Consider the following 26,849-nt stretch of genomic DNA (forward strand, 5'->3'; position numbering starts at 1 on the left):
ACAACCTGGAAATAAAAAGCTGGCATCACTAAAAGTGGCCATGAAGCTATCAGGCTGTCAGAAAAACCCAACTGATTTACTATCGCCCCCAAGGAAACCTGTGTTCTCATCCAGGCTGGATCATATGTGTCTCCAATCCCACACCAGTAACGGTTGACTCTTAACTGCCTTCTGGAGTGGCCTGGCAAAGTGTTATGAGTAATAAATGTCAGCCCTGCCAGTAACTCCCTCATCCTAAGAAGCAATCTGAAAAAAAAATAGCAGTTTAGAACCAGATTTGTACTTCAGAGAGCAGACTGTATTAGCGTGCAAAGGGTAAATTGGATTCTGATGAAATTTGTTCTATTTGAACTTTCCCAGGAAATGAGTTGAGGAAAGATACTCGGTCAACCCAGTAGTTTTTACACTGCATTTTATGGGGGGAAAGGGAGGTCTGATTCCTGCTGAAATCTAACTTTTTATGCCACTATAAACGACACGGGCCATAATTTTTGAATTGGCAGCAGCATAGGCCAGACTTGCTGGAGGAGTCAGTCACTGTCAGTGTGGAGCCAGGCACCTGTGGAAGCTCTTCTAATATTAAAATAATAATGGATTAGTAACCTGAGCCCTAACTGGAAGCCCTGCGCATTCCACCCCCTTCCATGCAACTTTTCTCTGCTTAACTGCCACCCGAAACTGCATCAGCACCATCATGTTCAGAAGAAAGGGAAGAAAAGATGCAATGTGTTTTCTAATGAGGGACCGAGAGCTGTTAACCAGGAAGGTTCAACTCCAGGGGTAAAAGTTTTAGCTTGGCTGGCGCACCCGACCTGACTGAGCATAAAATGACGCGCGATGACATCAGGTGAATGCCCCGACGTCATTGCACACTCACACGATATTTCGGTCGCCGGGTGCGCGCAGGAGTCGGCAGCGCATCCACTGACAATTAAAAGGCCTGTTAAGGCCCAGCCCAGTAAGTAATCAATTGACTTGAATTTTTCGCTGCCCGTCCAACCTTACGGTTGGCAGGCAGGCAAAAAGGCCAAGCGGCCTTTGCACTTTTTAGGAAACCTCATCCATTTGGGGGATGAGGTTTCCAAAAGCAAATAAAAATAAAATATAAGTTTTAAAACTTAATTAACGACATGCCCCTGCTCATGTGACAGAGTCACATGTGAGGCCCTGTTTCATTACATTTTATTTTCTTTATTTTTTTTATATACAACACATCATCTCGCTGAGGCAGCTTTGTGCCTCAGGGAGATTATGAAGCACGCATGCACCAAGGTCGCACTGGCCCTGCTCGCACTCCCCGCAACCCCCTGCCTGCGCTGGTACTGCTAAGCGCTGCTGCTCGCGTTTTGCGCTGGGCGGGTCTTAATTGAGCCGTCAGCATGAAATTGCCTTCCGGCCCCGATTGCGATCGACTTCCCGACCACCCCCACTGAGCCCACCCAACAAGGGTGAAATTCTGCCCCATTGAACTGGTTATATCTCTATTCAGGGAGCAGTAGGAAAGTTATAATTGACCCCACGGTGTGTCGGACTTGGGGTTGGGTGGCAGTGGGGATCAGGTTAGGGAGTTAGGGGTGGAATCTGCTTAGGGTTGCCAAACCTAAATGCAGCAAATATGTTTGCCTGGACATTAGGCAGGCACAGAATTGACCTTGTCTGTGATAAGCCCAGTACCTGAATAACATGCCAGCACATAACTATTGAGGCTTGTGTGATTAGCATTACTTGTTATTGAAAAGGACCAGGGGAATGGAGAAATCAGAGAACATTTTAAAGTTCAATTTATGTAAACGGGAGGGTTGGTAACCAGAAGACACAGATTTAAGCTGATGGGTTAAGAAAAAACAGGTGGAGATGAGAAGAAATGTATTTACACAGTGGGTCGTTGTGATCTGGAATGAAAAGGTTACATTTCCTGAGCTATGGGGAAAGGGTAGGGGAATCGGGACTAATTGGATCTCTCTGTCAATGAGCTGGCACAGGCACAATGGGCCAAAGATTCTACAAATATCAGGGGAAATTTTATGAGCCTGTCTTGCTAGTGGACAAGGAATCTTTCTGCCACGTTGGTCAGAATATTGTGGGCATTGCATATCTGAATTTTCAATTTGTGCTGCACGTGGGAAAGTTTCCCAATTGCATTACAAATTTCGAAAAGCGCCCCGAGTGTGCCTGTATACTGATTTACACCTGCACGCAATGCACAATCACAAACATTGCAGCATGTACTTCATTGTAAAGTTATAAACTGTTCTTTTTAATTCGTTCAAGGGATGTGGGCATCACTGGCTGGGCCAGCATTTATTGCCTATCCCTAACTGCCCTTGAAAGCCTGCCAGCTGAATGCAGCGTGAAGGGATAAAGAAAGGAAGACTGAAAGGCAGACTCCTAGTTTAGATGAAACTGCTCGCTTATGTATCTTAATAAATCCACCTACTTAACTCAGACAATGACGTGACTTCACTGTTTGTAACTAACTTTCATGTGTGTATTTGATTATTCTAATTGGCTGCATTTAGTGACACCACCCACTATAATTAACAAGATGTGGTATTGGCTCTTCTCGGAAGTGGCGGGCCAATAATTACCCAACAATTTGCTGGAATGTGTGATGTGATTCACTCAAGCTGTAGACTCAGAGGCCTGAATTTTCACTCCCGCTTTGGGAACACAGAGTTTGCCTACCCGGGAGAAAGTGCCCCAGCAGGTTAGATTTTTGGTCAGGGTGGGGGTTGGGCTGCAAGTAGTCATGGCAGGCGACCCCGGAATGTGTGCAGAGGCTGCCGAGTGTGGAGGTGGGCTGGGCGAAAGGCCTGCCTCGATGCACTGGCATTGTGTCGGTGTTTTTTAAAAGAACAATAAAACATGAGACAGATCTCCAGCCTCCATCCCTCAAAACGCCTTCACCCCCATGCACTCCCCGTGCCCCATCCATGCCAACCCATGCCAACCTCATGCTCTCAGCTATCCCCATGGCCCTTCATACCCGCCATATACCCCGCATCATCCCCCATGGCCCTCCATGCCAGCTACAATAATGGGAAGCTGTGAAATCAGTATTGCAACACTAATCCAGTAATGACAACCCTCAAGCTTATGTCAACAGAGTAAAATAATGAGCATTAATTTTTTTTCAACACTGCAGAGTATTTTTTCAAATATTTAAATGGCAGGAGTTGCTTGATGCTTTGACAGCTTGACAGTTCCCTTTGACAGCTCCTTTTGTCAACTCCTTTTGACAACGCTCTTGACAGTCCCAATGAGCTTGACTGTACTTTTTACACACATTCATGATTATTTTTAATAATCCCAAAGGGTAGTTTACTTCTCTCAAAGGACACCTGACTTCCCCCAAAGGTATCCCAGGACCATGTCCAAAAGGGTACCCTACCCATTTGAGCAACTTCACAAAGTTTAGACCTGCACCTACTAATCAGCACACGATGCATTTGCTCTCCTGGCTAATGAAAATTAGGCATGATTGGAGGAAGGTGTTATTTTATATAGGCGGCTGTCTCCATGAACTGTGCAATTTGGAACCCACCCAGATTTCCCCCACAGCTCCCCACCCCTGACTCCCTGAAACTGCTGGTGGTGGCCATATTCAGGGGAGGCACCTCCAGACTTCTGCCTCCAGATCCATTTCCATAATGGCCTAGAGGCGCTCCATCATTGCAAAAATTTAGGCCACAGTGTTTGACTGAAGTTCTCTGTGATTCTGTTCAATATGTAATTTGTCATTGTGTTGGGCCACTGTATTCAGATAGGTACAGCATTAACATTCCCAAAATCACTCAATACACAGCATTAACACTCCCAGTTCAGACAACACAGCATTAATACTCCCAGATCGGACAACACACAGCATTAACGCTCTCAGTTCAGGCAACACACAGCTTTAACACTCTCAGTTCAGACAACTCAGCATTAGCACTCCCAGCTCAGACAACTCCCAGATTCAAACAACTCACAGCACGAGCACTCCCCAGTTCAAATAACACACAGCACTAATACTCTCCATGTGATAATATTGGAGGTAGTGATGTGCAGTGCTTATAGTAGTGAAACCAATATTGCATGTGTGCAGAGGATGATGCCATTGAGTTTAGCAAGAGCCAGAGGTTCCAATACTATCATCAATCACTTTGTCAAACTAAAGGACTGAATTATACAGGGGGCCACAGTCCCTGCATCCCAAGATATATTTATATCTTGGTATATATATATATGTAAAAAGCATGGGAGTCTGAACTAAGTCTTGCAGAACCCCACTGGAAACAGCTTTCCAGTCACAAAAACACTTGTTGACCTTTGCTTCCTGCTACTGAGTCAATTTTGGACTCAACTTTGTCCACCTCTCATTTCATTCACCTTTACTTTTCTGACCAATCTGCCTTGTGTGGCCTTGTCAAAAACCTTGTTAAAATCCAGGTAGGCTACATCAAGCATGCTACCCTCATTGACCCTCCTTGTTACCTCCTCAAAAAATTGAACTAAGTTAGACAGACACAACCTTCCCTTAACAAATCCATTAACAGGAGGGAGTGATAAGGAGTAGGATGATAACTGTCTCATTTGGAAAGTGTTGCCATGTTCGTAGTTTGGAAAAATGTTCTTTTCTGCAGAATACAAAAGCTGTTATTTTTTTATCATATGGGGCTAGATTTTTGCGGAGGCAGGGAGATTCTGCAAACCTCTAAAAATGGCAGCCAGGACCCAAATCCGGGATTCCTGACCACATTCGTGGGGTTTCCAATTTTAACCAGGGCCTTTTAAGGGTGCAGACTGGTTTGGGTGGCGAGCCAGCACGCTGCATTCCTGACCTTGCCAGCCTCTTTGCGGGGATTGGCATGTCTTTGTCCCTTGTAAGTTTCATGGAATCAGGCTGGCTTTTCATAGTTGTGGCTCATGGTACCTCAGAGGCATCGTGAACCATCGTCTGTGTGAGGGAACCTTTTGAAAGGTAAGTTCAGAATGTCCTCCTGACTGCCCATCCCCTGTGGCTCCTCATGCCCCCCATGCCAAGGTATGGCCCACAACAACAACTATGGCACCTCACACCCCCATGCCTTGGTATGCCCACTCACCACCCACTATGACCCCTTTATGCCCCTCATGTCAAGCTAAGGCATTTCCATATCTGTTCACCGATGGAACACTATATAGAACCAATGAGCCTAATGGTGACAGTAGATGTGTAAAAAAAAAAAGCTTTAAAAAACAATCATTCCTTGATAACTTGCCACTCTTTTAAAGAAAATATCCCTTTTACTTCAGGCCAATAAAATGGAGGTTGGGTGGGGGGTATTTGGGTGGGGGCATATCTTGGCATGGGAGGTATGAGGGACCATAGGGGGTGAGTGAGGGACATAAAGTGTCATGGTTAGACTTTAGGGAGCATGTGGAGAATGTGAGGGGTGAGGGCTGAATAGCTTTTGCTGTTTCTATTATAACTGGGATAAAGTCCCACAGCCTTTTAAACAGCCCACCTCCACACCTGGCAGCCCCTGTCGCTGCCTCCAAACTCTTCCCCGGGTTGGCTTGCCTGCCCCCAGCCTGCACACACCACTCCCCACTTCCTGACTCCTGCTACCTGCCTTGAGGATGAAAATCCAGCCATTTTAACACTCCACCCTGCTCTCTTGCCCACATGTCTGTCCTTGGCTTGTTGCATTGTTCCATTGAAGCCCAACGCAAACTGGAGGAACAGCACCTCATCTTCCGACTAGGCACTTTACAGCCTTCCGGACTGAATATTGAATTCAACTACTTTAGATCTTGAACTCCCTCCTCCATCCCCAACCCCTTTCTGTTTCTTCCCCCTTCCTTTTGTTTTTTTCCAATAATTTATATAGATTTTTCTTTTCCCACCTATTTCCATTATTTTTAAATCTTTTATGCCTCCCCCAACCCCACTAGAGCTGTACCTTGAGTGCCGTACCATCCATTCTTAATTAGCACATTCGTTTAGATAATATCACCAACTTCAACACCTGTGTTCTTTTGTTCTTTTGTCTGTAACATCTTTTGATTATCTGTTCCTATCACTGCTTGCTTGTCCCTACAACCATCTCCCCCCACTTCTCTCCCAAGCCCCCCCGCCCCCCGCCCCCCGCCCCCCACCACCTTAAACCAGCTTATATTTCACCCCTCTCCTTGGATTCACCCAGTTCTGTTGAAGGGTCATGAGGACCCGAAACGTCAACTCTTTTCTTCTCCGTCAATGCTGCCAGACCTGCTGAGTTTTTCCAGGTAATTCTGTTTTTGTTTTGGATTTCCAGCATCCGCAGTTTTTTGTTTTTATCTCTTAGAAAGTCCAATCCTATTAGTCCCTAATCTCCTGTTCTTTTCCCATAACAATGCACATATTTCCTTTTCTGTTCTGGTGGTGTGTATAAATGAAGTTTAATCCTATCCTCCCCTCTGGGTATTGCCATGAATTTAAATCTGATATTCAAAGAAGAATTTGCATTTATATTAGAAGGTTGATGTACTGCAGCTAAAATATGCACAATGCAGTATCTTGATGCCTATCTTTACTCTTACATACAGATCATTGTTTGTCAACACTGACAACTATCAGATCATGAGTCAGCGTGTCTAATCGTTTGATTAAAAGGTCATTCAACTATGTGGATGGAATGTGTGCCAGAACTCCACAAAGACACAAAAGTAGACTTTAGGCCGAAAGAGAACGTCAGTCAAAAATAACCAGAAATAATGCAAGGCTGTCCTGAAGTGTAGGGGGAGCCTCTTTGGCCTCCCATCCGGTATAAACAGAATGATAACACCCTAAAACTCACAGGGCAGATCTTATCACTTCATTCCCATCCTTGCCCGAAGCAAGCACGTGACCGATTTCAGTATTTAAATTGGGATCCGATGATATTAACATGAACCTCCTGCCATTTCAGGGCTCAAATGGGCAGAGCTGCCATGTTGCACACTGCCCCCAGTTTGAGTTGGCGGTTTAACCAAAGAGTTCTGAGGCAGAGGATTCAGATGAGGATTTTGAAGGGCTAGACTACAGAAAAAGATTGATGGGTGTGCAGTACAAATTGCTTGGCAAATTGGGAGCTCTGCCAGGAAAATTGTAGTGAATGTCAAAGAGCATGTAGGAAGCTGGCACCAAGTTGGCACTCAGTTTTGCACAGAGCTTAGAACTGATCCTTGGCAGCCTGGAATTGGTGTCCAGCTCCAACAACACATATATGGACCTGGCCATAATGCAATGTCAGACGGTTGATGTCTCATATTTCATTCCAGTGCAAGCAGAAGCCACCCAACATCTCAATGCTGCAATGGAAACTCAGATTAAAGCAAGTTTAGACTGCCAGAATCATGGCTGTAGATACCAGTGTTCAAAGGACTTGCAGAGTCCCACAGCAGCCCAGCAACCCGCACCCTGCCCGCCCCCCAGTAGATTATCAGGGTTAACAGGATCCAAGCTTGGTGGTGAAGCCAAAACTAAGAATTAGAGATTTTCTTTATTGATAGAGTTTGTTGACTTGTTCAGCCTCACAGGTCTCCTCTCACACAAACCAGTGTCCCAGCTATCCCCAATTTGTACTCTTTTGAGTCAATCGATGATAGTTTCCCTGGTCACCATTACTGAGATTAGCTTTTAATTCCAGATTTATTATGTGAATTTAAATTCCATTAGCTGCCATGCTGGGATCCCCAATTTATATGCTCTTTTGAGAAAAACAATGATCAGTAAAATAATTAACAATTAAGAGGGGTGACAGCCCCTGATGAGGCACTGTAACAAAAATAAGACTTTGAAAGGAAACTTTTAACTAATTAAATTAAAATGATGTTCCTGGGACTGATCCTCTATTTATATATGCTCAAAGACAATTAATGCCCGTCACCTGTTTCTCTTAACTTTAACAATCTAATTGACAAGACATTACTTAGGATTGCTGAGGTGCTGCCTGAGGAGTGTGGTCGTGGCTTCCATGGAGCATGAACCTGATGTCCGCTCTCACTGTGATAGCATTTGTCCTCTCATCACTGCCAATCTGCCAATGCACTTGTTATTATCTGTCAGCCAGACTGCTACTGCTGATGCTTAAGATGACAGAGTCTGAACCCAAGCCTCTTAACTCCCTTAGAGCTGCTTGACATGGCCCTCCAAGGCCACCTGCAATCTCTCCTACTGTAAAGCAGCAGCCAATCACCAGTCTTGCTGCAGCCACTGGTGTGGTTCTGTGTTGGAGCACTAGGACAGGCAGTAAGGGAATGCAGAAGAGTGAATAATTTATTTTTGGATGCAAAGTAGCATGATTTCACTTATACATTTTGTTTGGAATGTGTATTTTGTGTTGTCTTTCAATTTTGCATTGTGGCCAATGATGGTTAGTGACAGAGGGAAGATAAGGAGCGTTTAACTGTTGATGAACTTGGAATTGGACTTGTAGTTACTGGTACCACATTTGAATTAGTTCTTCACATACAGCCAGGGAGAAAGGGATTGTTTAGGTTGCTGCCTTGCTTCCTCATCCTCTTCCTGCTACTCTGCATGCTCCTGCTCCTCAGCTTCTTGCCCGATAGGTGATGACAAAGCCTGGGCCTGCATATTGGCAACATTGTGCAGCATGCAGAATACCATGATGAATCTTGAGACCTGCTCAGCCAAGGGCTAAAGGCCTTCCCCAGAGTGTTCCAAGCAGCAGAATTGTTGTTTCAGTATGCCAACGATTTGCTCTATCACATTTCTTGTGGCAGCATGGCTCTCATTGTATGCATGCTGCATATGTATGGTGGTTTACAAATCAAATTTATCAACCATGTCATCAGTGGCTATTTCTTGTTGCTCATTAGCCACCCTTTAGTTTGCCCTCAAGGTTGAAATACATCTGGCAGAGTGGACTGCCACAGAATGAAGGCATCATGCCTGCTGCCAGCATGCTTGGCATAGACTGGCATGATTTGCTATGGTGACACTGCAGCTGGCTGGTGAGGGAGTGGAAACCCTTTTGGTTCCAGTATATGGCTGAACTGGCATGTGGTGCCCACAATGTACAGTCAATGGTAGCCTGGACATGGGGAATCCTGGCCAAGTCTTGTGGTCATTCTCTGTGGCAAGAGGGAATGAATTGAAATGATCTCACTTGTATCGAGAGACTTGTGACCACAGACACCTTCCCACTCACTGTCAAAGCAGTTCTGACCCTGCCCTGAAGTTGGAGTTGTAGTCGCAGCAGTGGGCAGATTCCAGTGAGGAGGTCTTACTGAAGTGCAGACGTCTGACCTGCTGTTCCTCATTGAGGTTCAGGTAGCAGAATTGCTCTCTTAACACCCTGAGTGGAGATGGCCTCCTACTGAGAGTCCTCCTCCCCACCCTCCTTGCTCTTCCAGTAGCTTGTCCTTCTCTATTTGCCCCCTTTGCCTTCTTCAAGTCATGCTTCATTCTAAGAGGAAAGCCAGCGATTGGACCATGGCAGAGAGTAAGTGCTTTGTGCGGAAGCCTTGAAGTCAGCAAAAGATACGACAGCAGCGGCCAGACTGGTCCATGTAGATTCTTCAAACTTGACGCAATTAGGAAAAGCACCAAGAATGCAGAGAATTACAGCGATAGCCAGAAGAAATCAATCAATAACTAATCTGTAGTAGTTGTTGATCTCTTTAAATAGCATTGGTAGGGGGGGGTCCTTACTGCAGTTTAACACAACTCAGCTGTGTAAGGTTAAGAGAGGGCTATGGCTGGAGTGTCATATGCTGATTGATGTCACGATCTGTTTGCTTTGCATACCTCTGGCAGGCTAATGCCTTTAACAAGATGGCATCCGACATAGTTGCGTCAAAAGTGTGTGCACAACACTGCGTGTGCCATTTTGGAAACATAAAGGCACTATAACACCAAGAAAAAAGATTCCATCAAGTCCAATTTCCAACCATTTGTGCTTCCAAGTTGCACACATGTGAACTATCAGAAAGCAGTCCATACCAGCAAGGATTCTGGAGTGTTTGTGTTTCCCAGACCAACAGAATCCTTTCAAATAAAAAAAAGACCAGTAGGTCCAAAGGGTCCATCCACTGTGGTCTGAGTGACTTAAACCATGAGGGATCCCAGTTGCGACATGTAGCCAATCTCTGAGCCAATAATGGGGGCGGAAGGGACAGATGCTGAAATTGGTTTCGGCCCCATTTGCTAGCCTGAGAGAGAAAAATGTCTTTGGATTTCTATCTAACAGTGGCAATTCCAGCTGACGAGTACGTTTTGTTGCTGGTGAGTGGAAACAGGACTGAACTCATCAGTAATGTCCTTGTAGTCACGTGGCCTGCTGACGCTATAAAGGAAGATGGGCACCTGAATGAGACACTGAAGGCCCGTTATCACCTGTAGAACTGCATTTGAGCATGTGGTTTGAAGAATTGTCTTCAGAAGACAAGGAGTATGGAAGGAGAATAATAATAAAACCACAGAAATAATATAATCACAATTCATGGGTGAGATTCTTTGAACTGAATGTAGTAGTTAATCACCATCACAAGTTCTATTGTCCAACAGCCTGCTACATGGGAATATTAATAGGACTATATGCCTCAAATTTAACCTGATCTCTCTCCCCTGAGCTCTGACTTCACCCTGATCTCGGATCTCAATCCTGACCTCTGACCTCTCCACTGATCCTTGATCTCCTCCTCGCTCCTTCTTCCCCACTTCCCGGCTGTGGCCTGCCAGTGCATCCAGCCTCTCAAGCTGCCTGGTCCACTGGATCACCAGTAACTGGGGGGGAAGAGCCCAGCAGATAGGAAGAGAGGTGGAAATCCATTGCAAGCTTTGTCTCCAATCATACTTCAGTATCCCATGAGAACCACAGGTAAAATGATTGGGGACAGTGTCTCAGCTCAGGCACTGTAAACTATGATAGGAAATAAAGAAAAGATACTAAATTCGTAAAATTAACTGAAACAAATGTTATCTTTTCCATGAAAAGGTTTTCACTGCCAGTGTTGGATACAACACCCGCCTCATAAATCCATTAAAAAATATCCCAAGTATAATGTCACACTGGGATGGCTCAAATTGCCAACAGAAAGGAATTCCTGGAAAAGGCAGCATGCGAGTGAATTATTTTGCAGCTTGACAATTGTGTTGTCACCAAAAACTGCTCTTTTTGTCTTTGAAATGGATATCTTGGCTATCGCCAGTTTATGCTCTTAAGAATTGTCAATGAACTTAGCACAAAGCTGAACCTTTCAGGAAAAAGAAGTATGAAAAAAAATCCCTATTAAAACCTCCTTGGAGTAAAGTCCATCTAAGTGTAGGTTTCACTACACACTGCACAGGTTTCTGACAGCCACTCATGACAATTGTTCGAAACTCTGTATACTGTCTCTGAGTGTGAGCTAAAAACATTTTTTAGGGAGTTTATATTTTGCTGCACATTCTGCATTTGAATGAATTCATTTTTTTTAGCAATTCTTATCGCTTTTTAAAAAAAAATATTGGGTGTCTAAAATAATTGCATGTTTTTGCAGCAATCTACCTCTGCAAGATTCTCCACTCCATCAGTGGTCCAGGGAGTCCTCAACATTGACTCCGGATCCCATGAAGTCTCATGGCATCAAATAAAACATGGGCAAGCAAACCTCCTACTGATTACCACCTATCACCCTCCCTCAGCTGATGAATCAGTGCTCCTCCATATTGAACACCACTTGAAAGAGTGGCTAGAGGTGAGGCTAGCAGAATGTACTCCGGGTGGGGGACTTCAATGCCCTTCATCAAGAGTGGTTTGGTGGCACCACTGCTGACCAACTTGGCAGCAGATAGTGAGAGAACCAACAAGAGGGAAAAGTCTATTTGATCTCTCCCTCACCAATCTACCTATCACACATACCTCTGTCCATCATGGCACTGATAGGAGTGACAACCACACAGCCCTTGTGAAGATGAAATCCCATGATTGGGGATACACCACGCTGTGTGGCACCACCACTGCTAAATGGGATAAATTAAGATCAAATCTAGCGACTCAAAATTGGGCATCCATGAGGCACAGTGGTATTCAGCAGCAGAATGTCATTCTACTATAATCTGTAACTTCATGGCTTGGCATATCCCACACTCTGCCATTACCATCAAGCCAGGTGACCAACCCTAGTTCAATGAGGAGTGTAGAAGATTATACTAGGATCAGCACCAGGGACACCAAAAAATGTGGTGCCAACCTAGTGAAGCTACAACATGGGACTATGTGCATGCTAAACAGTGGAAGCAACATGTTATATATAAAGCTAAGTGATTCCACAAATAAATCAGATCAAATCTCTTTAGTCTTGGCAAATCCAGTTGTGATGTGAGGGCCAATTAAGCAACTAATGAGAGGAGGAAGCTCTATGAACATTCCCATCTTCAATGATGGCAGAGCCCACAAGGAGTGCAAAATGCCCAGCTGAAGTGTTTGCAACCATCTTCAGCCTAAATGATCCATCTTGACTTTCTCACGTAGTCCCCACCACTGCAGATGTCAGTCTTCACTCAATTCACTCAACATGCACATAGCAAAGGCTACAGGCCCTAACGTTATCCTAGCTGTAATGCTGAAGATATGTTCTCCAAAACTGGCTGTACACTTAGTTCTCTTTCCACTGTGAAAATGAGTGTACAAAATACTCATTTAACAAATATGGTACTGCTTTATTGTCTATTGTTGTCTTGTCTTCCTCATCTGTATTTTTGCTCTGTGGCAAACAGCTGCATTCATGTAATGGAGCCGCAATCTTAGACCGGTTGGATATTGAGCTGAGTTTCTGTCTGAGAATGATGGATTTTTTTTTATTATAGAATGCTCTTATGTTCAAAAAACATTTCCGCTCTAATTGCATCTTAGTCACTGCAGGTTGTCGGGTAGCAACATGTCAAGGAATTGCTGCATTCCAGACATTTTGTAAAGATCTATCCTTGTAGTTTTAAGTCTCGTTATACTGGATGACTTATATGTGTTACATCAGCATAAGGCATACCGCATGGGGTAAATCTTCAATGAAGTGCTTTGAGACATGTCTTCAGATTGTGAAAGGTGCTCTATAAATACACCCCACCCTCTGGCTGGAGGGGTCTAGAACAAGGGGTCACAGTCTTAGGATACGGGTTAAGCCATTTAGGACTGAGATGAGGAGAAATTTCTTCATTCAGAGGGTGGTGAACATATGGAATCCTCTGCCTAAGAAGGCTGTGGAGACCAAGTCACTTAAAGAAGGAATTAGATAGATTTCTGGACTCTAAAGCCATCAAGGGATATGGGGAGAGCACAGGAGTACAGTATTGAGATACAGGAGCAGCCATGATGGTATTGAACGGCAGAGCAGGCTCGAAGGACCGAATGAACTACTCCTGCTCCTATTTACCATGTTTCTGTGTTTCCTTCACGACAACATTAATCATCTTGTAATTCTTGTGTACAGCTCCACTGCTTCCCCAGTCAAAAAGATTTGCCAAAATTCCTCCTTTTAAGGAGTGCGCCTTTTAACATCAAAAGCCCTTCAAGGCCCTGGGAGTCATTGATAGATGCCTTTCATAGTACAGAGCATAGGGAAATGTCATGGAAGTGCGTGTGCTTTCTTTGTGTATGTAGCAAGAGTATTCCGAAATGATATTCTGACTCATTATATGGGGGTTTCCAGATAGCTGTCCAGTGGGTAATTTTCATAAAAGAACATTTACTGTGAAGGATGTTTGGGCCCAGACCTTTTCTTGAAGAATATAAGAAATTGCGATTCTGGAAAGCTTTTTGTGCTGCACAATTTGTATCACTAACTCCCTTTGCAGACTTATTTTTGGACTGAGGTTAATTTTCAAATCCTGGAGGATGAAGAGCCTGGAAGAATTTCAGAATCTGAGATGGAATATGGAAAAAGTCGTTAGAGCTGCACAAGTCTAAGCCTCACGATATATTCTCCTTGTAAAAACTGTTATTCTGACTTTGATTTCTGACAATGCCCATATTTTTAGCGGGGGAGTTGGGTTGGAGGCGGGTTTGAAGGGAAAGGGAGGATGTGCTTCTTTTCCAAAAAAAAGTGTAATCAAACCTATATGAAGCCCCTACTGGCCAAATGCCTTTGTCCCAAATTGCCAGTCTGGCTGCTTCTTTCAAATTGCACATTTTACTGGCAAATTGTGACCACTGGAACTTGTCAGACTTTTCCATTTTCCCTTCCATCGCAGACATATTGTGGTGACGTTCCCTTGTGATATTTTCAAGCCCTTTATATGCCAACCAAATAGAAACAGATTCAAGAGACTGCCATTTTGAGAATGTTGTACTAACATTGAAAAATACTTTTGGCTGTGAGAGAATTATAAAGGGGTGTGAATTTTGCAAGGGGAGACACCTTTTTAAAAAAATATAGGAGAAATCTTTTGTGATAGTATTGTTGTTTCAAAAACACGCAAGTGTTTAAATTTTAATACAAGTTAATCTACAATCAAGAATGTAAGAAAGGTATATTTACCAAATTATATTTTTACACTATGGGAGTAATTTTGTGAGGAGTTCTAGGACCAGAGATAAGGTAACATGAATTCTCCAAACCTTGGCACTAGCAACACTGCTGTCTGTGGCATCTTACAATATTATTCCTTGTATTTATTTAAATATTTAATCCTGATAGTCAAATTCTTACCAATTTCTGCTACATTTTTTCTCTTAACTTTCCTAATAAATGGAAAAGTCATGTTGAATTTTTACGGCCAATTTATTTACAACCTTGGCGATGCATTTTTGAAGAAAATTCCAGCCCAAAAGAAGCAGTTCAAACCAACCAATGATGTTACTTATTCACTCTGATGGCATTCTTTGTCACCAATACCTGGTCATCAAGATCAAATGAGTGATGGGGTTTTTCAGACACAGTATACCCGTCGACCAACTGTGACACTCAAAACCAATGAGCAACTGTTAACGGGAAACAGACACAATGGCTGAATTTTCAGGGTCCCCAAGGTTGGGAACAGAGGTGGGGGCAGGGCCAGAAATACCAGCACCAAGCGGTGTGTCAGTTCCAATACACTAATCCTGGGCACCAGCAATAATTAACAGGGCAGGGGGAGGCAGAAGGAATCCAGCTCTCTTCCAATCCGAGACCAATGAAAGCTGTTTATAACCTCATTAAAAGGAGGTGAGGGAGGCCGGGGATGTGTCTTTACAGCACTGCTTGTGGGCCAAGAGGAGGAGGAGAGTTTTCTGCAGTACAGTAAAATTACCTCCATGCAATTGGCAAATGTCTGACGCATATGGCAGTATCCAAATTTCAGTATCCAAATTTCACCTCCCCACAATGTCTGACTCCTCTCAACATCTACACCACTCCCCACAGCCCACCCCCGCAATGCCACTCAGCCCCACAATGTCAAACTTACCTGCCAACCACTCCCTGGCTGATTTCCAGCTTGACGGACAGCCAGCTTGTTATCGGGGGCTTGTCAGATGAGAAACCCACGGAAAAAATGTGAAATACATTCTGCCATTATATTCAGCAGCATGTCCTGGAAACTTGCACTTCTGGGTTTCCTATCTGGAAATTCTTTCCCGGGCCACAGCTCTCACTATCCTTAAAGCCTGACTAAATATCGACAATAGGGTCTCTCGGTGCCAGTAATAGATGAGATTTTTCTGTAACTGTTGCTCCCACAAATTAATCCAAAATGCTGCCACTGTTCAGAAATGAACTTGTTGAGCGGTTGCACCATTGCTATTGGTCAACACAAACATTTGGAATAATCAATAGGTTATTATTGGTCAATAAGCTGCTTCAAAGAGACAACTTACATCATGTTTTCGGGTCAATCTAATATAAATCAGGAGAAGGTGAATGGTGTCCATCAGCTCCTACACCATCGGCAGACTGAGACTGAAAATTTTACCTTTATAATTATACTTCATACAGTCACTTGCAGGATGTTATTATAATACAAAATGGTAGGGAACTTTATATTCTGGTAGAGTTTCTCTTAGCTTGGTGAATATGTTATCCATTGTCTAAAGCTTGAAACATCAAAGAACGTTTGTTATCCAATATGTTGTTGACATTGTGAAGTTTGCAGTAAGACTGATGAACGATAAGTTGAGTCTTTTTGGAGCATTCATGAACTTGAATTATTGGAATTGCAAAGGATGTGCCTGCGTGTGTGCTTGTGTGTGTATTGTGTCTTTATTTTCTGGTCTCTTCAGAGCACAATCCGCTTAACATATCACTGAAGCTGATCTCCCCACTGCTCAACAGCAACAATACATTGATGATCTTGACAATAACTCTTTCACTGATACTCCCCATGTCCTTTGTGGAGGGGCCTGGCCTCAATACAGCTGATAACCACAGAGGGATTGAACCAAGGGAAAGATTTGTAGGCCCCCTGGGACTAGAAATGGAGACAGAAGGGCACTAAAAATAGCACCACTGGACAACATATAGGTTCCGCAATTTCATCCTGCCCCAAGCAATTTTCCTGAGGCGAGATGGGGTGGGGATATGGGAGGGCTACCTGCCTGCATGTGACTGAATGCCAATTGAACTAATTAAATTTAATTGAGACCTGTTTTTAGAGGTTGACTGGGATTTTACAGTTGGCAGGAGACAGTTGAGCTGCTTGCGTGGCGCAGTTTCTTGGTGGTGCAGTTTCTTGGTGGCACAATGCAGGGTGTGGCACAGCAACCCCCCCGACTACCTGGATTCAGCAGGAGCCTCAGGCTGCCTCCATTCGAGCCTGATGGCAATGTCCAGAAGCCCACAGGGAAAAATCCTGCCCCAGCAAGCAGTCTCACTTTAATTCACAATCGCAATGTAAGGTGCTCTAGTATACATTTTACATACAGGGCAGAATTTTCTGTCAGGCCCGATACGCTGATGCGTAAAATGACGCGCGATGACATCAGGCGTGCGTCCCGACATCATCGTTTGGCATCGCGATATTTCGTTCGGCGGAATGTAAACGGCCTGTTAAGGCCATCAAGAAATTAATTAAAGCACTTATCAATACTGCCTGTCCAAACTTAAGGCTGGCGGGCAGGCGAAAAGCCCAAGCAGCCTTGGTGTTTTTCAGGAAACCTCATCCACAGATGGGATGAGGTTTCCTGAAGCTTTTATTAAATAAATAAATATATTTTTCATACATTTAAAAACATGTCCCAGCTCATACGACACAGTCACATGAGGGGACACGTTTAAATAAATTTTTAAATCATTTATTCAATCCTTTTAACATCCATTCAGTCTCCGAGCGCGCAAAAGAGCGCCGGCCCCGACTCTCCCTCCTTCCCCTGCCCACACAGATAGCACTGAGCGCTACCGGCCACGTATTATGCTGAGCGGGCTTTAATTGGCCTGCTCGTGTAAAATGGCGGCACACAGCCGATCGCGGGCGGCGATCGGCTCCACCCCCACCCCTGCCTGCTCCCGCCCAGCCTGCCCGACATAGGGAAAATCCTGGCCACGGGTGCGTTGCAAACTAAGTCGAGACAAATACCTTCTCTTTACTTCTACTGTAGTCAAACTTCATTGTAATGAAGTTAATTATTATTAAAAAAAACTACCCATCAACATTTCATAATTGTTAAGATAGATGGTTGAATTAAAGTGGGATTTGGGAACAGGGCAGACACAATGAATTAGGACTACTGCATGTTTGGGCTGAACAGCCTGTTTTCATTGTAAAAATTGCAAAATAATTAAATGCAATCAAAGCTACTTATTTTCCTGCTTCTGGCTAACTTCATCATCTGCTCTGGAGTACTGCCACAATAATAAGATGTACTTCATCACAACTCTCACACCATCTCCACAACCCCACCTCCCCCGCTTGCCCCCGCTTCACATGTAAAAAATGCAGTACCGAATCCCACAGACATCCAGATGCAATTGTTTTGGCTTCCAGGATATGTCTAGTGCCACTGATACTTCCGACAAGAGAAATAAGTGGGAAATATGGTGCAACGGTAGCTGCTTCATAAAAGAATTCAGTAAGAGAAAAAGGGCAAGGGAAGAGCCATTTCCCCCTCTTTTTGTTATTTAATTATTTAATTAAAACTGTGAACACTGAAAAGAGTACAGCCACATTACACTTTTTTAATGCAGTGCTGCACTACTCAGCTGCTGGTCACACTAATGAAACCAAACTTTTGGCAAGACACCATGAAAGGAATTGTTCCCTTCAACTGTGCAGCCTATTTGATTGGAGTGGTGAATACTTCTGAATCTGACAGGCCTGGACCACACTTAAGAAATTTTTGAATCAAAATGAGTTAGGCCAATTTAGCCCAGGTCAGCCTCCAATCATAGACCTGCTAATCTCTAAATTATACAGGCTAGAAGTGACTGCTTGTGATACCAAACTGAATACTTAGCGTGTTCATATGACATTCCTCAGTCCTCAGTTTCAATGGAGGTTTTAACCCAGTTTAAGTTTTTTTTTAAATTACTGTATTGTCTTCCCTTAAAATAATAGACAGAAATGAAGAATCCTGCTTTGGATACCATGAAGTAGGCTTCATAGTCTTGAGTATATTAACAGCAAGTCTTTATTAAGCACTCATAACTTTTTACATATATACAGCAAGGGATATAGGTATGGAGCTGACTCCATCCTAGGTTTTTACACAACTCTGCCCATCCTTGACTGTCTCTGGCTCTGAGTCATGTACTTTTTTACATCACAGTATGGGCGGTTCTGTACCCAGTCCCGCATTAACCCTACGTGTACAGACCCTACTAGGATAAGAAGAACAAAACAAAAACACCTGGAAAAACTCAGCAGGTCTAAGAAGAATGTTGTGTGAATACATTAAGCACTCTTGAATAAACAATGATTTCAAGGCTTAAAATCAATTTAATAGGATCCCACTCCTTGCCCATTTACCAGAATAATCTTATTAATGGGTGGGGATTATTTGAAAATGAAAAAGAAATTCTAACATTTATACACAAACATATTTGGTGTTTAGTGATGTCGGTTGAGGCATAGGAGAACTCCCAGCTCTTCAAAATAACGCTATGGCATGGATTATCTCCAACTGAAAGACAGAGAGGCTCTCGGTTTCTGAAGTACCCCTGCACCACCAACAGTGCAACCCTTCCTCTGTACTGTCAGCATAGATTTTGTGCCAACAACCTTCTGGTACAGAGGCGAAAGTGCTACCAACTGAGCCCTGGCTGGCACTCTAGTCGTAAGGTTTGCAATGACCCTGATGACCTATTTACAGGACGCCTATCGGGTCAAATTAGTATCATTTCATGCCAGAGCCAATACCAGGCTTGCATTCATTTTACTATGGCTTACATTAAAAGTTCCAGGGATCAAAACTTCCTTAGCTGGAGAACTATTTGGCAGATCCCCCTAGGACTGGCCACTACCTGAATCAGTGGTTAGTGTCCAATCAGTTATGTCACAATATTATCATGCTAACATAAGAGAAACAATACAAAGGCCCCTTGTGCCTGTGCTGGCTTTTTGAAAGAGTTATCCAATTAGCCCCACTCCAGTGCTGTTCCTCCATAACCCTACAGCTTCCTTCCCTTCAAGCATATATCAGATTTCCCTTGAAAGTTACTACTAAATCCACTTCCACCATCCTTGCATTCTAGACCACAACAACCCGCTATGCAAAAAACTAAATTCTCCTCCACTCCTCCTGACTCTTTAGCCAATGAACATTGTCACAACCGGCCCAGGAAGAGGTTCCCAATTTGTTAAATTCCCGGATGAGATCCCCAATTTGTTACGAATGGGACAGGACCCCAATGTTGTTATGATCCCGGGTGAGGAGGAATGAGCTGGTACCCCTCTTTGTTCAATCTCTTCTGTTGGTCAAACAAGCTTAGTTTAAAAAATCTTTTCCCCGTGGATACCTTTTCCCAGTCCAAATGTATTTACTTCCTATAAGGAGCCAATTTAACCAGGCTTTCTTGAGTCAAAGAAAGAGTAAGTTTAGTAGCTACTAAATCTGAGAAAAAATAATAAAGATGGGACACACACATACACACTCTGATCACAAATGAAGAGTTAAGAATCCAAATAAAAGTTTAAAAATATACAAATCAGTCATGGCTTGTCCATGAGGTGTAGTTGGTGGTACGTCTCGGTCGTTAAGTTGGGTGATTTTGGTAGGGCTGAAATGGCAGATTCACAGTCAGCTGGAGACACTTGTTAGCTTCTCCCGGGGTAGGAACCCTGGTTCTCTCTGCAGTGTAACTGAAGAGGCTATCTTGTTTCTTTTTACTTGTAGCCTCTGCTAGAACACACTCACCACCAGCAAGCGAGAGAGGGAGAAAGAGAACTCACCAGCTTGTCTTTGCAGGGGTGACTGATTGGTGTGTCTTCTTGTTTGTGTCACTCGCAAACACTGGTCTGTAGCCAGTTTTTTTTAACCCATTTTCTTATGTATTCCCAGGAGGGGAAATAGTCATGCCCTGAGCCCAGAGTCCATTTTTCTTCCATCTCAGACCATTTTACACATTCTGAGATATAAATCAAAAGGAGATGGATTTTTGGTTGACTGCTGAGATGTGGGAATCAGTCTCTATTGTCTCCACAAACACAGGAGTTTAAAAAGGTCCAGTCTTTTTGCATTTTTCCATATCTTCCTTTCAAGTGACTCTGTTTGAAGTAGGCTTTGACACCTCTTCAGATGTAACATTCCATGTTCTCTCAGGACAGGTCTGTCAGTATAATGCACATAGGAATTTTCCAGAAAGTGGTCACTTTACATTATCAGCCATCTTTTGATCAATCTTTACTTGTATTTCTTTTAAAAACACAGGTCTTCCTTTAAAAAAGTTCAATATGCCTGTAGGTAGTTGGTAGCCATAGTCCGCTTCCATGACATCAGAAACCTGTGTCCTTTCATTAATAACTCTTCTGCCAGCGGAAACAGCTTAACTTGTAGATGGGCTGCACTTTATAGGAAGCATCGAGTTGGGGATACGTTGTTAATATTTTTCTTTTCCCTGGGAGGGGGGGGTTTAAGTTTGTGCTGCAGCCTAAATGTGCAGCATTCAATCCCCACAGCAGCTCTTCCATTAATTATTAGTGACATGTTTGATAGTTTTGTGAGATAACCCACTAGAAGGGAATGAACTGCTCCCTTGGTTTGCACATGCACAAGCAAAGAAATGCAAGTCTAAATATAACTTCAGCAGAGATCCTGAAGAAGCCAGTTCTCTGCTACCTTGCTGGAAAATAGTGAGTGAGGGAGAAGTGATGAGCTGGGGATGTCAAAAATGAGAAGAGACACTCTTTTTCTCACATTAAAAAGGGATTTTGTACATCCACATCCCTTGCTGTTTTGTTGGAATCCTCAATGTGTCCTTTATTCATGAGACACTCTTCTTGTAAATAACTCGGCCATTTCTACCAGCATGGGGTATATCGTGCAGAGATGACTAAACATTATTAACAACATCTGGATTTGCTGGCAGCTTTTTTACATAAGGCGGAAAGCTGAATTTCCCTTGGATTGCTCTCCTCGTGGATGAATGCCTCAGAGAACATACTAAGTCTGCGAAGAAATGGGGTAAAGTCATATAAATCAGTGACTAAGAGAGCAACTGTACACAATCCCAGCAGAATTCCGAGAATTCCGAGTCCTCCACAAACAGTTAAAATGAAAACTTCTGCATTGTGTAAGCTGTGGATCCTACGATCGTGTGTCTGCTTTAGTTTACAACGTACGGCCTTTACAAAGCTTGGTGACTTGCATCTCGCTGTTTGAAAACTTTTGAGTAGCCCTTCTCGGCAAGTACCTTATAATCCTGAAATGTAGACTTCATTTAACCTGAGCCAAGAAAAATGCTCCAGCGTTCAGGCCTGCAGGCGTGACCTGATTACATGATTATCTGTCCCCCAATTTCATTGGATGAAACTGGCAGACAGAAACTTAAATTATGTTAATGTGGTGTTTTGTACAAAAACGAAGATGCTACCTGCCCCTTCTCAGAGCTGGACTCTCAGTCAGTTAAGAGCAGGGCACTAGTGCCAGGAGCTGGACTCTGAATGTAATGTGAACCTAGTAATGTATGAGGGAAAGTGTTGCTGACGGGATGTGGATGTGATTGAAAGCCTTGAGGAGGAAAGTTAGGATTAGCAGAAGATCTGTTGTTCAATCAGCTAAGGTATGTGAATCACAGAACAGAACTTGCTTCATGGTTTAGCTTGGGCTTGCTAATTTACCTCTATTTAATCCTGTCCTGTCTCCTTTTTACTGTATTGTTTTCGGTTAACACACACTCAACTTTACAGTGAATTAATTGATCCTTTGTTCCAATGCTGGGATTGCTTAATGAATAAACTGATATCAGGTAACCTGTGTGCTTCAGGTTTGTCGCTGATGACCTGCACACTTGCTGCACTTCCATCTTTACAGTTACTAGCTGAAGCGTGACTGACAGCAGATCGGAGGCACAGGGTCTGGAGAAATGAGGTGCTTCTACCTTCTGCCGCAAATGTTCCTCGTGCTTCTCTGGGTACTCCCGATTGCTGGTTGAATTGAAACTTTTTTTGTGCTCCGTCCCCCAGCGCTTGAGTGCCATTGCTTCAGTTTGTAGTAACATTTTATTGTGATTTTTTTTTTGTTCTCAGATGCATTCATTTCACCTTCTCACTTCTCCTAAGTTAATAACGGTAAAGGAGAAAAGTTGTCCATAGCTGATGGGAACAATGTTCAGGGTTTACGGTTAACAGACTGACTCCAGAAGGAACGTACTGCGGAGGCTGGAAATCTGAAGTAAAAACTAAATGCTGGGAACGCTCAGCAGCTCTAGCAACATGGTGAAGAGAGGAACAGTTAACAGGCAGAGTCCCCCCCCCACCGCCCCCCCCCCCACCACCACCACCACCACCACCACCACCACCACCACCAACCCTCCTCCCATGGTGGCGGGCTTGGAGGTGGAGGAGATACCAGGAAAAAGAGTGGGGGGAGGGGGGGTGGGGGGCACATCAGGGCAGCTCCCCAAAAACATTCCTGCCATCAGAGAAATTTCCTATAGCGGGCAGAAATGTGGATTCGCTTCCCACAGCACAGAAATGGGCAGCCACTTTACATAATTAAGGTCCTAAATAGGGGTGATTCTCCAGCCTCGCTGGCATTTTGCCAGTAGAGGAGTGCCCCTCCCATCCCGTGCTTAATGGACACAGCTTTCCTGTGGCAGCTCAGGGGGCCATCAGAGCTGGAGGTTCCATCCCCCAAAGAGGGGGCAATGAGCATAAAAGTCCACCCCCACATTACTAACGATCCCCTTGGAGGGCTTTCCTAGCCATTTCCTGGGGCCTTCTGCCTTCCCCACTCTGAAATCGTTATTTTTATTACACCTCTGAGAGTGCCTCCATATTGAGGTGTTCTCACAGTCTCCTACCTCCCTCAACAGCACCCTCCTTTCCCCATGAGGCTTCCTAAGCTCTGGAGCTGCCAGTCCTCTGGGCCTGTAGCATCGAGAGCCCGCCCGCCATCCTTAATAGGGCAGCAAGAGCAATACAGCCAATTAGGAGGCCACCTCCGGTAAGAATATTGAGCTGTTCTTGTCCCTGTTTAGTGTGGGCTCAGGGTCCTCATTTGATCCCGACATTAGTGTCCTGAAACCAATGGGGGAAACTCCTGCTCAAAGTTTCAGGTTGATGACCTATCACCAGAACTCAGAACCGGTTCTGATGAAGGGTCATTGACCTGATATATTGATTTTGTTTTTCTCTCCATAGATGATGTCAGACCTCCTGAATATCACCAAAAATGAAATCCAACTTGTTCCAACCCTCACTCAAGAATTGGCAGTGAGGAGGTTAACTCACGCCTCAAGAGAGTTGACCTTTCAGGAATGAATGCATGTCTGTAGCCACTTCCTATCCAATTTAAAACCACATCTTTAATAATATTATTCAAATAATAATCGTTAGTGATCCCACCCATTTGTCCCTTCGGGCATTAAACATAAAAGACAATCTTCCCACAATCTTCCTAATGTCAGCCATTAAAAAAAAAATCAGAAAATCATTCTGGAGGCCAGTGCAGGTCATTGCATGTAAACCTCAGACACAGCTGCAAACTGGTTAGTATAACCCTACTATTAATGCAGCAAGCTGTGTGGTGTCATTTACATTCTGAGTTCACATTAAATAGGTTAATGTAACCTTTCTCCCCCAATACCTCCATGGAATCAGCAAGAATGGTTTAATTAGATGCAATCACCATCTATTATCCTAAATAATATTCTTAAACATTAACTTATTGTGAAGTATAATTTGCGCCAATTAAATATTGGGAAGCCTGAAACCATTGTCTTCAGGCCCTGCCACAAACTCCATTCCCTAACCACTGACTCCATCCCTCTCCCTGGAGTCTCTTTCAGGCTGAACTAGATTATTCTCAGTCTCCATCATAGGCAGCCTGGCCTTCTAGGCCCAGGGCTGCTCCTGGTCGACCTCCAAGGCCATCTGCACTCTTCTCCACTGAAAGTCAGCAGCCATGTCAACCAGCCATGCTACTGCCACTAGGCTAGAGCTAGGACAGTCAAAGGTATCCAGCAAATGGGCACCAGAGAATCCACATGGGTAATGAGTTTATTTTTTGTATGGCATGATCTAATTTATAAATTTGAATTGGAATGTATATTTCATGTTGGCTTTTATTTTTTGAATTATGTCCTAGAGGCTGTAATGATGGTCATTAACAGAGGGAAGATAAGGAGTATGGGACTGTTAGATGGGGAATTGGGGTTGAAGTTAAAGGGAACGTGGACAAATGAGTTGTTTACATAGAGCCTGGGCAGAAAGGGGCTATCTTGGTTACAACTTCATTTCTTTTTCCTCTTCCTCTTCCCCCTCCTCCACCTTCTCCTTCTGCACCTGCTCCTCTCCTGATACATGGTGGCAAAGGCTGTTCCCAACATGATGACCAGTTTTTGCAGCATGCAGCAGACCACCACAAACTTTGGCACTCACTCAGCCGAGTATTGCAGGGTTCTTCCAGAGTAGTCCAGACAGCAGAATCGTTGCATCAGAATGCCAATGGTTTGCTCTATCACATTCCATGTGACAGCTTGATTTTCACTGTATGCTTGTTGCACACATGTGCGTGGGTTACAAACCAGAATCATGAACTTATCCTCAGCGAACAGCCCATCGCCCTGTAGTCACCTTTTCGTTTGCCACGATGACTTAAATACAGCTGGCATTGTGGACTTCCACAGAATGAACACAGGACATCAGACCTGCTGGATTCGCTGCCTATGGTCAGACAGCAGCCAGGCATTGAGAGAATGGAATCTCTTTTGGTTCTCGTATATAACAAATGTGCTGCAAAATGCAAGCTGTTAATGGCACTCTGTACCATGGAGAAACCTGCAGTCAGAGCAAAGTTGCATGCTTGCTCTACCTATTTAATGAAGTGAAGTGATAAAGAGCCTCAGTGACCTCCCTTATACAGAAGTGCATTGCAGACATCATGATGTTACTTCTGCCTCCAGCAGTGGCCGGGAAGGAGTCAGGTACATTAAAGTTCCTGGCTATTGCCACCTTGACAGCTGCTGGCAATGTTATCCTGGTCCTTCTCTGAGATTGTAGTTGTGGCTACAGCAGTCGATAGACTTCAGTGAAGACGTTCATCTAGAAGTACAGACCTCTCAAACATTGGTCGTTGCTACAGTTTAAGTTTGTGAATTGCTTTCTGATCATTCTGGAAGAATGAGGCCTGACACCAAGTGCCCCTCTCCCCCTCCCCTTCCTCCTCTTCTTTCCTCTTCCAGCAGCTTGTCCTGTTTGCATGGCCTCAGGTCGTTCTTCCAGCCAAGCATGATTCCAAGAGGAAGGCCTATGAGGAATTCTATGTAGAAGTCATGAAGTCAATATAAGGTCCTTAAGCACCTACCACACCATTCCCTGTAGAGGTTTGAAATTTTAAACTGGCAAACCAAAACACCAAACTTTTCAAGAATTGGAGCAACAGCCAACAGAAATTAAACAGAAATGAACCTGCGAGTAGTTGAACACTTTTATATAGCACTGGTAGAGGGTAGAGGGGGTGTTTTCTGCTGCTTAATGCATGTTCATTTCTGCCAGATTAAGAGAGGCTATAGGCTGGGGTATGGACCTCAAAAATGGCAGTGCTCATTGTTAAATGCTGAATAACATTATGAGATGCCTACTTCCAGTGATGCTGGGTGTATGCTCATGAACCCCATTACCAATATCAATTTGGAGAATTTACATCAGAAGTGTGTGCACTGCTAACATCAATTTGAAATCTTAGGGGACCTCGGGGCACCCAAAAATGGCCACCTTGGAGCCTTACTTTGATGCCCTGAAGGTCTGCTCCTTAGCTACAGATTTTTCTCAGTTTGCAGAATGTTTATAATAGTCTATTGTTGAGCCAAAGAAACATGTTTGTGTAACGGGTAAGGAATGAACCAGTTTGAGTATATCAAAGGCCAGCATGAGGTCCTTGTTGTGAAGGTAGCGAAAGATCACGTTGTAGAGATATGATGCCACAGTTTGTTGGGGTTCCGATGTGCTATCCCTCAGAATGGTGGGGTGCCAATTTTACACCATGGATTGCTCTTGCCCCTGTTGTCAGGGGCAAGGCACAAAGCAGTGACTCGGTGTTTTCATACATGGAGAGAAGGAAGAAATCACACTGCCCATACACCCAGTGTTGGCCGGGTCAGGAATACTATTGGTGGAGCCCCGGCAGAAGACATTCTGCCTTCTGGTGTCAATCGGCAAGTCGGGCTTGGCATGATGAGATTCAAAAATGAAAGCCTGACTTCCGCTAACATTGCCAGGGGTTTTAAATCATATTATACCCCAGTCCTTCCACCGCGGTTTAATATATATTATCCTTCATGATGATCTTCTT

At 43.9% G+C, this 26,849-nt stretch overlaps 1 protein-coding gene across 2 annotated transcripts in view; it reads left to right on the forward strand.

Annotated features, from left to right (window-relative positions):
• Positions 1-26,849, forward strand: part of ddr2a (discoidin domain receptor tyrosine kinase 2a) — a 174,823-nt gene that overhangs the window by 41,225 nt on the left and 106,749 nt on the right. The window contains exon 1 of one of the 2 annotated variants that reach the window (XM_041208396.1): positions 21,951-22,116. The exons of the other annotated variant lie outside the window; for it this stretch is intronic. The gene's annotated coding sequence lies outside the window, so the exon portion shown is untranslated. Of the gene's footprint in view, positions 1-21,950; positions 22,117-26,849 lie in introns of those variants that run through there. 2 annotated transcript variants of the gene reach the window in all.

Source organism: Carcharodon carcharias, chromosome 16, assembly GCF_017639515.1.
Source record: "Carcharodon carcharias isolate sCarCar2 chromosome 16, sCarCar2.pri, whole genome shotgun sequence".
Classification (NCBI taxonomy): Eukaryota; Metazoa; Chordata; class Chondrichthyes; order Lamniformes; family Lamnidae; genus Carcharodon; species Carcharodon carcharias.